The following is a 14,827-nucleotide window of genomic DNA, read 5'->3' as shown; positions in this document are numbered from 1 at the left end:
GCTGTGTCTCCATTGTTTCTTTGCCTTTTTGTTGTTGTCTTTTATTTCTGTGTGGTGGTATTCTATGATGTTTCCCTCTGTTTCTTCTTTTATTACAGTATATATTTCAGTTCTGGATTTTTTTTGAGTGGTTATCCTAAGTTTATGTAAAAGAAAGTTTGATATTTAGAGTATTCCATTTTCTTCAGCATGCTTACTTTTTCCATTCCCATATTCCGGTTCAGGCCTTACTCTCCCCCTTTTTATGTTTTGGTTGCCACAAATTGTCCCTGTTGATGGTGGTTGAATAGCCTCCTTTAGTATTCCTTGTAGGGCAGGTCGTGTATTAGAAAATTCCCTCAACTTCTGTATGTCTGGAAAGGTCTTGATTCCTCCCTCATATCTAAAGGATATCTTTGCTGGATATATTATTCTTGGCTCATAATTTCTCTCTTTCAGTAGTTTGAGTATTTCGTTACACTCTCTCCTGGCTTGTAGAGTTTCTGCTGAAAAATCTGATGATAATCTAATGGGCTTTCCTTTGTAGTTTACCGTCTTCTTTTCCCTGGCTGCCTTGAGGATTCTTTCTTTGTCATTGATTTTAGACAGCTTCAATACAGTGTGCCTTGGAGAAGGCCTGTTGGGATTGAGGTAATTAGGTGTTCTATTTGCTTCTTGGATTGGAGGATCCAGTTCTGTCCACAAGTTTGGGAAGTTCTCATCGACAATTTGTTTGAATATATTCTCTGTTCCCTTCTCTCTTTCTTCTCCTTCTGGTATGCCCTTATTCTCATATTGCTCTTTCTGATGGAGTCAGAAAGTTCTTGTAGCGTTCTTTCATTTCTCTTAAGTCTCAAGTCTCTTTCTTCTTCCATCCGTATCATTTCCAGGTTTCTGTCTTCGATATCACTTATTCTTTCCTCTATCTGGTGAACTCTACTACCTAAACTGGCTATTTCATTCTTAATTTCTTCTATTGAGTTCTTAATCTCCAGAAATTCTATTTGGTTCTTTTTTAAAATTTCAATCTCTTTCGTAAAATGTCCGTGTTGTTTTTTGATTGTGTTTCTGAGTTCATTAAACTGCCTTTCTGTGTTTTCTTGCATCTCGTTGAGTTTTTTCAGAACTGCAATCTTGAATTCTCTGTCATTTAAGTCACATATTTCCATATCTTTAAATTCCTTTTCTGGAGACTTTTCATTTTTTTCTGAGCTATCTTGTTGCCTTGGTTATTCAGGGCAATTACTGATTTATTATTTCTCTTCCTAGACATCTACTGGAGTGGCTTCTGCAACAGGTTGATAGGAAGAGGTCTTTCTTTTGTTTTCCAGTACTTGTTGGTAGAATATTTTATTTTCTCTCTGACTACAGCCTTTTTTCTCTCTCTCACACGGTAGTGCTATGTTTTCTCTGCACTATTCCAGCTTCTCACACAATGGGGGGATTCCCTGGGAGACAGGCTTCTCCTCTGTTAATAGTTCTCCTGGGTCACAGGGCACAGTGTCCATGTGGGTATGCGGAGAACTTTTGAAGTTCCAAAGCTCTTCCAGCACCAGATTCCAGAAACAATATTTTGAGTTGTTAATTCTCAGCACTGTCTAGTTCAGAGAAGTTGCTAAATAAACACTTACTGCATAAATAAATGGATGATAGTTCGTGTCTGAGTTGCAAATTCAGCACTTGGCCACATTTCCTGTCATTTATCTACATAATTTGGATCATCAGGCTTCATTAAGAAGGTGTGGTTAACTATCAGAAACAAATAGCCCTCTTTCACATGAATTGGCCTTTCAAATACACACAAAAGCCTTTATGAAAATAAGCTAAGCAAAATAGTATGAAGCAACATTATGTTTAAAAGTCAACATAAAATTTCAGAATAAGATTTAAGCAAATGAACTAAGTATATGGATACTTTCCCCCATAATGTATACCAGCACAGATTTATTCCCAGGCAAGAAGAAAGTGATTATTTCTAATAATTTATTATTCTTCTCTTGGAGTGAAGCCTGTAGAAGGATAACTCTGCCTCAGGCCAGCTTGATATTAAAATCTGTCCCTGTTATTTGGCTTTATATACCAACAGCTTTCTTTGTTTCAGCTGTCACAGGCTTTTAATAAAAGTAAAACTTGGGTTCATAATTTCCCTCTAGACTTGTTCTCTTTAAGGATGGAAGAAATAGGGAGATTAAAAACATATAATACATCAGCAGCTGGACCTCGCCCCACCACTGTTTTGTTGTTAAAACAAATACCATCTTAACGTTTTTGGAAGGGAATTAATAGGACCTCTTTCAATTCTCAATTTTTTTTTTTTTAATCTCAGATTTACTTCTGTGCTTGTTCTTTGTGACATGAAATTAGCATTGAACTTTTCAATCCTCTTTAGATACTGTTTGTGACTTATCTCTAACAAAATTGAAATTATGAAAAAAAAAATTCCCAGGGTGATTTGTATTTTTCACATATAATTTTTAAGCCGTTTTGAGGAAATTACTGCTTTACATTCTTTTAAGTGTTCTGTGTTCTTCCGGAACCAAGATATTTGAGATATTTTAAGTCATGAAAAGAAAATGCTTGGTACCTTTGAAAGTCAGTGTGTCAGCAAAAATACTTAAATTGCCAAAAAAGCTAAAATTGTTACACTACCAGCAGAAAGAAACATATCTAATACTGATGTTACTATTAGCAAGGTAAGGGACTCAGTAGTGTGTATAGTCTCAAGGAAGCTATCATGTTAGAAATGTGTAGCTTCATTTTAACTGGCAACTGGAAGTTCCAGGTAACTTATTTACAGTTGGAAGTTAAGATTAATGAGACTGAGACTGAGAAGGCAGTACTAGCAATGCATGCAGTACCAAGAAGATTTTCCTTATGGGTATAAGTCCAAAAAATATTCTTGCTTTGTCTTATTTTTTAATGTTAAACCTCGAAAAAAATAACATGCATCCAGTGAGCTAGGATTATGGGAGACATATATGAAAGCCTGAATGAAAACAAAAAAACGAAAAACAATATTAGAATCACTTCAATGATTCAGTTCCAAGTGTAGAATGAAAAGGGCTTTTTGGAAACTAAAGCATAATTCCCTACTAAACAGTCAAATAAAATAATTCAAGGAAAAGACAATTAACTTTTAGTTCTATTTAGTGGCCTAAAATATCAAATACAAAACATATCTTAAATCACTGAGCAAAAAATATAGATGTGACAGGTACAGCAAAAACTATGATAATCCTGATAGAGTATCCAGAAGACCAAGATTCTGAAAAGAAGAGAAAAGAAGAAGAAGAAGAAGAAGATGTCAAAATCCACAAACTGGTTTTTTTTTGTGTGTGTGTTTTTTAACTGATCAATAAAATTGTATTTAGTAAGAGTTTATTGTGCATAGCAGAACAGTTCACAAACTGGGAATCTTCAAATAAACAGTGGTATGAAACTCAGAGGCAAGTTATAGGAAAGTTTATACAGTGGAAATGCAGAAGCTGTTTAATCTTTATGATTGGTTACAGCATTGGGGTTTCCCATGACAGGGGATTGTTTAAAACTGTTTATCTTATGTCATTTTTGGAAAATAATGTAACTTTTATTTATTATTTTCAGGGGCATTTGGAAGAAACAATACAAGTTAAGTTTTGTTTTATGGCAGGAAAAGCTAAATTAGGTTTTCAAGTCTGATCTCCATTTTGTGTTTTATTTTAACAGAGATGATAATTAAACACATAATAAATGTAATTTTCCCTGAGCCAAATAAAGGTCTAAGCCTGCGATTTGAGTGTACCTGGACATAGATTGTGATATTCCTAAAATAAAATCATCATCATCATCACCATTATCATTGTCATCTCACAGGCTATAGAGGATTTAAAATATTTCTACAAATTCTCTGGCATTTCTCTCATTAAAAGGTGGAGACTAATTCTCTTCCTCGAGAATGTCTAATGTGGGCTGACCTTGGAAACATGATCTAATTAGAGGGTGTTATTAGTGGCATTGTGTGACTTTTCACGCTAGATCATAAAAAGCCATCTACCTTTTGCTTGGCCTCTGTTTTCTTTCTCTCTTTAAGAACGTTTGCCTTTAACAGTAAAAGGTCCAGCTACCCTGAAATAGCCATTCTAGAGAGACCATATGGAGAGTCTGTATACGGATAGATAGAGATGCCTAGGAGGGTGCTCTTCTTGACTCCTGTTTGAGTTTTCCAGTTACCAACTTCCAAGCATCAACAGGTGGATGGGTAAGCCTTGAGATGACACCAGCCTCCAGCCTTCCATAATCCCCAAGCAATACCAAGTAGAGCAGAGATGGGTTATCCATACGGAGCCCTACCCAAAATGCAGATTTGGGAGCAGAATAAATTATCTTGCTTTAGATTTTGAGTGGTTTGTTACATAGCCATAGTGAGTAGAACAGGAATTCTTATTTTTTTCTTTTATTATGGAATTTATTGGGTTGATACTAGTTATAATAAAATTAGTTAGGTTTCAAGTGTACAATTCTATATCATCTATATATTGCATGGTGTGTTCACCACACAAAATCAAACCTCCTCCTGTCACCATCTATTGATTGATCATATGATTTTTTTTCTTTATTTTTTTTAACATGGTATATCACATTGATCGATTTGTCTATGTTATATCATCCTTGTACCCTTGGAACGAACCCTACCTCATCATGATATATAATCTTTTTAATGTGTTGTTGCATTCAACTGGCTAGTATTTTGTTTAGGATTTTTGCATCTCTGTTCATCAGAGACATTAGTTTGTAGATTTCTTTTTGTGTGTTATCCTTACCAGATTTTGGTATCTGAGTAATGTTGGACTCATAAAATGAGTTAGTGAGTATTGCCTCTTCTTCATTTTTTGGAAGAGTTTGAGAAGGACAAACTCTTTTAGAAGAGTTTGAGTTGGAGGAGTTTGAGAGTTTGAGTATTAAATCACCTTTGAATGTTTGGTAGAATTCATTGGTAAAGCCATCTGGTCCTGGACTTTTGCTTTTGGGGAGGTTTTAGAGATTGTTTTAATTTCCTTACTGTTGGTCGGTCTTTTTAGATTTTCCAGTTCTTCATGATTCAGTGTAGGAAGATTATGTATTTTTAAGAACTTGTCCATTTCTTCTAAGTTATTGAATTTAGGAGCATATAGTCTTTTATAGTTTTCTTGCATGATCCTTTGTATTTCTGTGGTATCCATCATATCTTTTCTTTCATTTCTGATTTTGTTTATCTGTGTCTTTCCTCTTTTTTCTGGAGTCATGAAAAGAAAATGCTTGGTACCTTTGAAAGTCAGTGTGTCAGCAAACATACTTAAATTGCAAAAAAAGCTGGAGTGAATTTAGCTAGGGGGTTGTCAATTTCATTAATCTTTTCAAAGGACCATCTCTTTGTTGCGTTACTTTTTCTGTTGTTTTTTGTTCTCTATTTCATTTAATTCTGCTCTTTTATTATTATCTTCCTTCTACTGACTTTGGGCTTCATTTGTTCTTTGTCCTAGTCCTTTAAGATGTAATGTTAGGTTGTTTATTTGGGGTTTTTTTTGTTTCTTGACATAAGCCTGTAATGACTCCCTTATTTCAGCTGCATCCCAAAAGTTCTGATATGTTATATTTTCATTCTCATATGTGTCTATGTATCTTTTTGTTTCTCCTTCTATTTCTTCTTTGACTCCATCGTTCTTTAGTAGCAAGAACACACATTTTTAGACTACTTTAATAAATTAGCTATTTAACAAAATTAATAAATTACACTAACCAAATGAGAAATGAATCAGGAGACTAGGATGTAGGGAAAGACGAAAAGGAAGGGAAACAGTTGTGAGCAATGAAATATATATTCTACAATTACACTATTAAATATACTTAAATAAAAGCAACCTTTCTAAGAATGTGCTATAAAGGACTTTTGAAACAAAATAAAATGACACTGTGAGTGACACGTTTGGGTGATGAAATCTCTTAGGCAAACCTAAAATTTGGAGACGGAAGAAGATGCAGAATAAGAAAAGCTTTCTAAATGATTCAGAGGATGAAAGGTAAAGAGAGAGGAAAAAAAGAGAAGACTCAATGAAAATATCCCAGAAACTATAGCTTACTTATTTGGGAGAAATAACGGGAATTTTGTTTTAAATTATAGTTGAGAAATATATCTTTTTAAGAGCAGATAAAAGGAAGATAACCACTAAGAAAGTAAAAGAGTACAGTAGACCTTTCAAAATAACAGTGGGAAAAATGCATAAATCAGTGAAAATAATGGGAAGAAAAATCAGATAATCAACATAAGTTAAGGCCATTTCTCTAAACTTGACCCAGAGTAAACACTATGTAATTACATAGCTAACTGATGAAAACACTCTCAGATGCTGCTTACAAAATTCCACTTAAAACGAAGTTATAAAGACAAAATAAAGTGATAGGCAAAGAGACACTAGGCAGAGAGAGAGAGAGAATGACTGAGCAGGAATGGTAGTATCAATATTATTATAATTTGTATTATAAATATTAGGATGTGTTTAAGAAAAAAAATTCTAAATAGAAGATAGTGGGGCATTTTTAAAAAGATAGAAATATAATTTCAAAGTTCTAACAATCATCAACCTATGTTTATGAAGTAGCAAGGCAGTTAATTATATACAGAGAAGAATATTAGAAATTCAAGAGAAAAACTGATTAAAGTACAGCTAAAAACTAATTTCTTTCATTTCTTCCTCAAATTTTGGAAGAGCTCACAATTTTCAGTTCCTCCAAGCTTCATCTCCTCTCACTTAAAGTGTCAGACTCCATCCTTAATGCTTCCCAATAATCTTGGAGCACAGAAATTCTTTACCTCTGACAATTGCTCCTTCACTTATCATAACCCTAGCTAATGATAGTATAAGACCAAGTCACCTCCTTAATATATACAAAGCTAGTTATTTTCTGGAGTGGAGCTGGAGAAAGTTGTTGCTAGCATCAGTTTACTCCTTTCTGAATAACTCACTGTGGTGAATGTGATTAGGATCATGGTATCTCACTTGTTCAGAAGGATGCTCTGCGGATCCTTATGCCGGCATTGGAAGTTTTGGCACTTAGGGGTGATGCTTTCTATTGCTTTTAGTTTTCTATAGACTATAATGCAGTGAAGCTTTAATTAATTGGAATGTATGGAATATGGTAATTAATAAAACATCATTTTGATGTTAATATTTACCGAACAATTTTTCTTGATTTTGCTATTTTAATCTTAATGACACTTTTAGTAAAAATATATTTAATCTCTCCTCGATGACTAAGGTTAATATATATATATATACACACACACACACACACACATATATATGCATATTATATATATGTATATATATACATATATATGTATATACATGTATATATATAAAATCTCCTAGAGCTGAACATGTGTTGATTCCAAGATAGCCTAAAAAAGTTATCTATAATATATTATATGGAGTTGTGAAATATTTTTCAATTAAAGGACAATAAAAATCCTGCAGAAATTACAGAGAAGACATTTGATCACAAAATACAGTGAATATTTAATTTAAAAAGTTATTACGGTAAAAGACACATTGCCATTAATCCCCCTCAAAATACTCCCCCTCGCTTCAAACACACTTAACCCATTCTTCTTGACACTATTTTTTATTTATTTCAATTGCTTAACATAACAAATACTTTTTTTTAAAATACATTTTTACTGGGGAGCAGTGTGTTTCTCCAGGACACATCAGCTTCAAGTAGTTGTCCTTCAGTCTAGTTGTAGAGGGCACAGCTCAGCTGCAAGTCCAGTCGCCCTTCTCAATCTTTAGTTGCAGGGGGCACAGCCCGCCATCCCATGAAGGAATTGAACCGGCAACCTTGTTGTTGAGGGCTTGCACTCCAACCAACTGAGCCATCCGGCCACCCCTCCGGAAGCTCAGCGGCAGCCCACTGTCTTGAATCTAGTTGTGGAGAGCACAGCTTTCCACAACTGAACCATCTGGCCACCCTCTTCTTGCCACTTTCTGAAGCAGTTCTGTAAGTCCTTTTTCGTGAGTGTCTTTAGTTGTGTTGTCATGGCTGCCTTGATGTCTTGAATTATTTTGATTTGGGGAAGAGCCAGAAGTCGCACTGTGCCAGATCCGGTGAATAAGGTGGATGGGGACACACCATAATATTTTTATTTGGCAGAAATAGCCATATCTAAAGCCTTTCCATTGTGATCAACAAAACAGTGAATGATGCTGCTGCTGAGTGCCATCTAACGGAAAGACAGGGATCTTCAATTCGGGAGGTGACGCGTGGAAACTTAGTAACTGTGTGACAAATTTCCATTTGTTTGGTGCAGTCAATTGGGTGTGAGCTACAGTTGAGAGAAGGTGTGTTTTAAAGTGTGCCATAAATCATCCTCCATCACACATTGCTTCTGGTATATATGATAATTTCTGTCAAATAGAAACATTACAGTGTACCCTCATCTACCTATTCACTGGATCTGGCATTGTGCGACTTCTGGCTCTTCCCCAACGTCAAAATGACCATGAAAGGTAAACATTTTGAATCAATTCAGGATGATTGCACAACTAAAGACACTCATGAAAGAGGACTTCCAGAACTGCTTCAGAAAGTGGCAAGAATGACGGGATACGTGTGTTTGAAGTGAGGGGAGTACATATTTTGAGGGGGATTAATGGCAATGTATCTTTTACTGTAATATTTTTTTTTAAATTTAAACATTCACCATATTGTTTGATCATACCTCATATGTGCTTGTGAACAAAAATACAGACTTCTCTAGGGTAAATTTTTTAGTAGACTTTATTTTTGGTTTGTGATCCCTGGGAGATCACAGAGCCAGATAAATAAAATTGATTTGGTAGCCTTTTCTAAAAGCAAGTTTTTGTTTTTGTTTTAAGTGCAGTACACAGTCCTTCTCCCTTTCTTGTTTTAGGATGAGACAGACCCTTCTTACAAAATTGGGAATGGTCACCTGTTTTAACCCAAGAACTGGTAGATGACTGTCTCCCATGTGAAAGTCACTGAACCAATGTGTTGGACTTTGCCGGGACATAAAAGGGCTGGGAACAGATGACAAAGGTAAGACAAGGAGGGGAGAGGCACACAGCAAAGATGTATGAACTTTCTATGCATCTGGGAAACACTGCAAAGGTTGGCTGAGGTTAAACAATCGTGGGGATGCTTAATTTTAAAATGAAGAATATTGAGTCTTGAGAGTTGGAATGACACTTTTAATAACTAGAGATGACAGAAAAAATGTAGAATCACACTGAGCTGTCACTGAAGATGACTGCCGTTCACCAGAAAAGGGATGGAGCATGGATAAGAGATCAGAATTGTAGAAGTTATTTGGAAAATAAAATGGTTCTATGTTTACACCCCTGTGAGTTAGCAATGTTCAGTCAAACTGATTATACTTATTTGCACACTGTCTCTTGTGATTTGTCTCTTTGCCCTAAATATAAGTGTCAAAACAACTCTGAATAATTATAGTCTGGTGAATGTGTTCCATTTCCTTGAGGTTTATTGGTCATTGATTTGTGGAGATGGTACCTTCAATATATAGACTATTTGTTTCCATCTCTCATGGAATAAACTAAGACCTATGGAAGGACAACCTGTAGCTCTTTGGATTATCATACTAGTAAACATCTGTAAAAATTACTGCAGTGAGAAAAGAGTTGAATGTGTAAATATAAAGGTGTATTAGGAAAACTTTATAGGTCAGTATTTGTGTGTGTATGTGTGTGTGTGTGTGTGTGTGTGTGTGTGTGTGTGTGTGAACCTAATCATATTTTTAAGCTATCTTCAGGTAAATGAGCTAAGTAAACTGCTTTTAAAGATGTGTATACCAGCTAATATAGCACCAAATGCCTCAATTTAAAATCTAAGGTGAAAGGCATATGTGTCTAATTTGGTAATATAATACATCTATATTCTGGGCCAGATATTAAGTATTTCACTATTTTTATCTGAATTCAATAAATAGTTTTGAACCCCGTGATAAAATTGTATCATACTAGCATGGTTCAGTATATCTGATTCCAAGGCTTTATTTTGTTATCCCCATGAATTTACTCATTCCTACGGTTCCAGGTATCCTAGTTTTCAGTTAAAACTGCTTCTAGCAAGGTTTTTTTATCCAGATATTTTAGCAATTTGATTACTTTAATATAACATGTTCTCTATCAAAATCCCACCATATGGCTACTTTCACAATCCTACTCGAGAAATGATGATTCATATAATGTAATAGTTATAAAAAAAGGAGTAAGTGAAACTATTTTTTCTATTTCTGTATTACATTATATTTGTTGATGTGCACTAATTTCTAAATTATGAATTTCTTAGTGATAGCATTTTTATATAAAATATTTTAAAATAGAGTAAAAGAAACATAAAAATATACTATTATGATGTGGTGAAAGATAGTGACTGGTACCTTATTCTTTGTAGTAAGGATCTGTACCTTAGGAATTATTTTTAAGTATATACTAGCAATACTGATAGTTTTTCAAGATGAATTTCTACAGATATAGCACTTTAAAAGTTGACTTTAAAATAGAGCAATTAAATTGTATTTTTTTACATAATCATAATTAGATTTGGGAATGAAGGTGATCAGAAACAGTATAATAATAGTTAACACAGTTTAGCTCTCAATATGTGTTAGGCAGTTCAGTAAGTGCTTTGCATGTGTTTGCACATTCAATCCTAGCAATAGTTTTAGGAGATTAGATACAGTGATGTGCAAGAGCAGGCTTGTAATGGCTTCTGAGAGGCAGTGGTTAGATTTTCAGGAATTTTGTAAACCAGTTGATATCAAATTGTATTAGTTTGAATGTGTCCATGGTGGAATTATTTACACCATAAAAATCAATAAACACTACAAAGTATTGCTTTATTCTTCCCCTTTGAGACTCAGTTATTAAACATTTACAAGCATACCACTGAATAGATGGTATCACTATTTAACAAATAAGGAGACTGAGACATAGAGGGGTTAAGTAAGTTTCCCTAAGACTCAAAACCAAAAAAAAAAACAAAAATGTGGTAGATGTGGAATCAATTCAAGTGGTCTGTTGTCCTGCTTCTGTAAGTAGGAGACTTAAGATTCTGAGAAAAGATCTAGTCAATTTCGGCTATAGCCAACTCATTCCAGAGAAGCCTATGTTTTCCCATATTCAATGGGTAGCAGTTGTTTCCAAAACATAGTAAGAGGCTTCCTGCCACACACACTAGATTCCACGGGAAAGGTAGTTGACTCATTCCATGGCTGTGCTGTTTCACACAGGACTTCATTCTCACAGTCACAGTTTAGGGCATCATCCCCTCTTTGCTGGAGGATGGCAACACCTTTTTCTAGGTTTACCTCCTCAAATCCATTATTCTCCCTGCAGGCAGAGAACTGTTCAAATCACATATCTGGTCATGTTTAAATACTTTCAAAGCTTTTCCATTGTTCTCAGGATCAAGTCTGAATTTTTTGTTATTTGTGTTCTGACTCCTGCTTACCAGTCCACATTATTTCTTACAGTCCTATATACTCATCAGTATACTGAGCTACTCGTAATTCCTCTAATATCTGGTTCTGCCTCTGCGCCTCTTACTGTCTCTTGTGTTTCAGTGTCCTGACACCTTTCCTTGACAATTAGAAGTTCTTGAACTTTCCTAGCATTTCAGACAGCACAGGAATTAGGATCATGGGAACATTTTCTACTTATTAAAAATGTAGCTTGATAGGTATTATACATCATGTATTTATCATATATTCATAGTCATATAGTCTTTTTCTTCTATTGATAGATCATTGATAGATGATTTGATAAACAATAGTCAGCATTTTCTCATTCATAAGTATTGATTCTTGTTTAGGTAATTTGCATTTATATATACTTGGTTCTTTTTCCTTCCCTCTATTGACCCTTTACCCCCCAATAAATTGAATTTCATAGAAATGTGGAAACATGCATTGCTAGGGGAAAATTATTTCCTACTTCTAGTTCCTATGACTGCATTTCATTTTTAATAACTCGAGCTACAAAAATGGACAATTGAGCCAGAGGTCCATTTTAGCATTTCAATGCGGCTGATACTATTGTTCAGCAAATATCTATGGAACCAAATAAAAGACTAAAACTCTCATTCAGTCAGCTGGAAAAATGTGTTGGCTTCCTCACTGCTCTGTTTTCACGTTGGTATCTAACATGTCCAGGTATCTAAGTACTCATGTCTTAAATAGATGAAATGAGGGTAAAAGCAGTTAATCAAAAATATTCATAGAAAATATCTACATGGCTGAAAAACAGCTAATAAAGGTGAATGTAATGAGTCGACTATGGACTCCAGTTTGGTGACAGTTGAGAGAGGGGATGTATTGAGAAAAGAAACTGAAAGAGTGGACACATAAATGTGAATCCTGGGTTATGCCTGGGTTATGTGAGTATCAGAAACTATTAGTTGGTGCAAAAATAATTGTGGTTTAAAAGGTTAAAAATAATTGCAAAAACCACAAATACTTTTGCACCAACCTAATATAATTTGCTTTGTGCTTTTCAAAAACAAATAGATTTACCTGTTGTCATCTATAAATAATTATAATACAGGAGAGATTTTAGTTGCACAAAAAACAGTATTTTCAGTTAAAGAAAGGAAGACAACATGAAAAAATTGGAAGACTGATTACTCAGATTAGCACCCAATGCAATATATATTAAATCAAAATTAAGCAGTAAATTAAGCCTTTAACTCTAATGCAAGTATCTCCTCTTAACTTTACAATTGTGGAATATTAGGATGTTAAAGGATCTTTAAGCATTTACCACGATTTATGATGGGAAATATGAGTTTTGAAGACAGGGAATTGGGATTATGAGTTTAGTGGTGGGAAAGAAAACTGCAAAAAAAAGAATAAAAAAATCCTTCTTCAGAATGGTAGCACGATTGTCCAGACAATATTCAGCCTGAGAGATAATTTCTCCCCGGAAATTCAGGAAGGTCTTTAATATTCTTTCTAGCTCACCTATAGAACAACAGATATTTGAAAAAGTTATTCAAAGACAGAAAAGATTTTGCACAGCGCATTTGAATCTAAGGTGGATTTTACATATCTTCAGATTTTTAAGTTGCCGCAGGTGAAATAGCAAACAAAATAAGAAAAGAACCGCTAAAGTCATAAAATACAGTTGATCAAAAAACTGTATTCAAGGTACAAGGTCTTTATATTATAAAAAATGACATGAAACAGTTTCAGAGAGTCTTTACAATTAGCATACCATTTCTGATGTTGCCATAGGACAGAGTCCTCCAGTATAGAAAAGAGAAATGGACAAAAAGAATTAGAGTGAATGTAGAATCATCACAAATAAAGAAAAAGATCTTGCTTATCCCAGAGCCTTCACCATTACTGAAATTAGGAAACTGATAAATTTAGTTTAGTAAATATCCACATGCAACTGTATTTGGATTTTTGTATATACACACATACGTGTGAGTGTGTGCATGTCGATATGGAGAGAGATTATGTCTATGTCTAGAGACCTGTTCATCCATCCCTTCCTCCTGTTTCCAGAATAGCAGGCAAGTCGGCTCAATTTTAGGGCAATTAGCTTATGTCTACAGTCTGTGAAAAAAAGATTATTTGGGGCTGAACCAAGACTGTGATGGGAGTATAATTCAAAGAGAATAAATTTCACATACTTAAGATATAAAATCAATAAAATTGAGTGAACTGATTCAGTGTAGTTGCTGAAGAAGTCCTCCATGACTTCCGTGTTCCATATTTTAGAAATGGATGACTCAGTAAACATGTCCCACATGTTTACAATGTGCCATTCTGAAATCGTGGTGTAATATGTCCAATGAGTAGGCAATGACCATATCATTTTGCATTGGATGGATGGATGTGTTTATTAAACTTTATCCTCAAGTTCTAGGATTGCTCTATATGACACTTTTATTAAATTATTACTGAGAAAGAGTGTATAGGAGAGCTGAGTCTCTCTACTCTTTAATTTTCCTCTACAACTTCTGAGATTTGAATTTCCTTTTTAGCATTCTGAGTGCCAGAAATCATAGAATACACATGGAACATAAATAAGGGAGTACACCATATATTTTTTGGCTGCCCAACAATCAACATTTTTGTAATATCAAGAGAATGCTTTTATTTTCCAATATATTTTAAAACAGAATCTTCAGATGACTGAGAGAATTATTAACATCTTAAAATTAATTTCTCCTTTGAGTTAAATATAATAATTTACAACTCAAGTTAAATATGGGCTATGATATACATAAATGGTAAATTATTGGCTGGGTGAAGAAATTGGCCATGGAATAACTGTACTTAAACAAATACTTGACTGCTTAACCTATATTTACATTACAACTTGCATGAAACAAACAGCATCAAAGGGAGGGCAAATTGATTTATCAATATAATAAGTTTCTATCCTATGTTTGTGAAATGCATCTATTTATTTTCCTCATGGGACAATACTAAATGAAGTGGGAATTTGTTGTTTTCTATTAAAATAATGAACATTTTATGGGCAGAAATTTTATTAGCAGGGTACAAGAGGAAAAATGTAGCTTAGATTGAGTGCCTGAAACATTTCATTTCTAATTTCCCTAAATAAAGCCAATCAAATAGAGTTAGGAAAAGGTCGTGAGACATTTTCTCAGCGACAGAAAATCCCTCAGTTGACGAACCCCAACTTTGGCCTAGGAAATATGTATAAAATAGTATTTCGCACTCTTAGAAATCAATTCCTTATTAATCAAGACTGGAGGGTCACAAACATTTATAGACTATAATTTAATGAAAGGAGTTTGATAAAGACTATATTAATGT

The sequence above is a fragment of the Rhinolophus ferrumequinum genome, chromosome 3 (genome assembly GCF_004115265.2).
Source record: "Rhinolophus ferrumequinum isolate MPI-CBG mRhiFer1 chromosome 3, mRhiFer1_v1.p, whole genome shotgun sequence".
In the NCBI taxonomy this organism is placed as follows: domain Eukaryota; kingdom Metazoa; phylum Chordata; class Mammalia; order Chiroptera; family Rhinolophidae; genus Rhinolophus; species Rhinolophus ferrumequinum.
Note: the sequence above shows the minus strand (reverse complement) of the source record.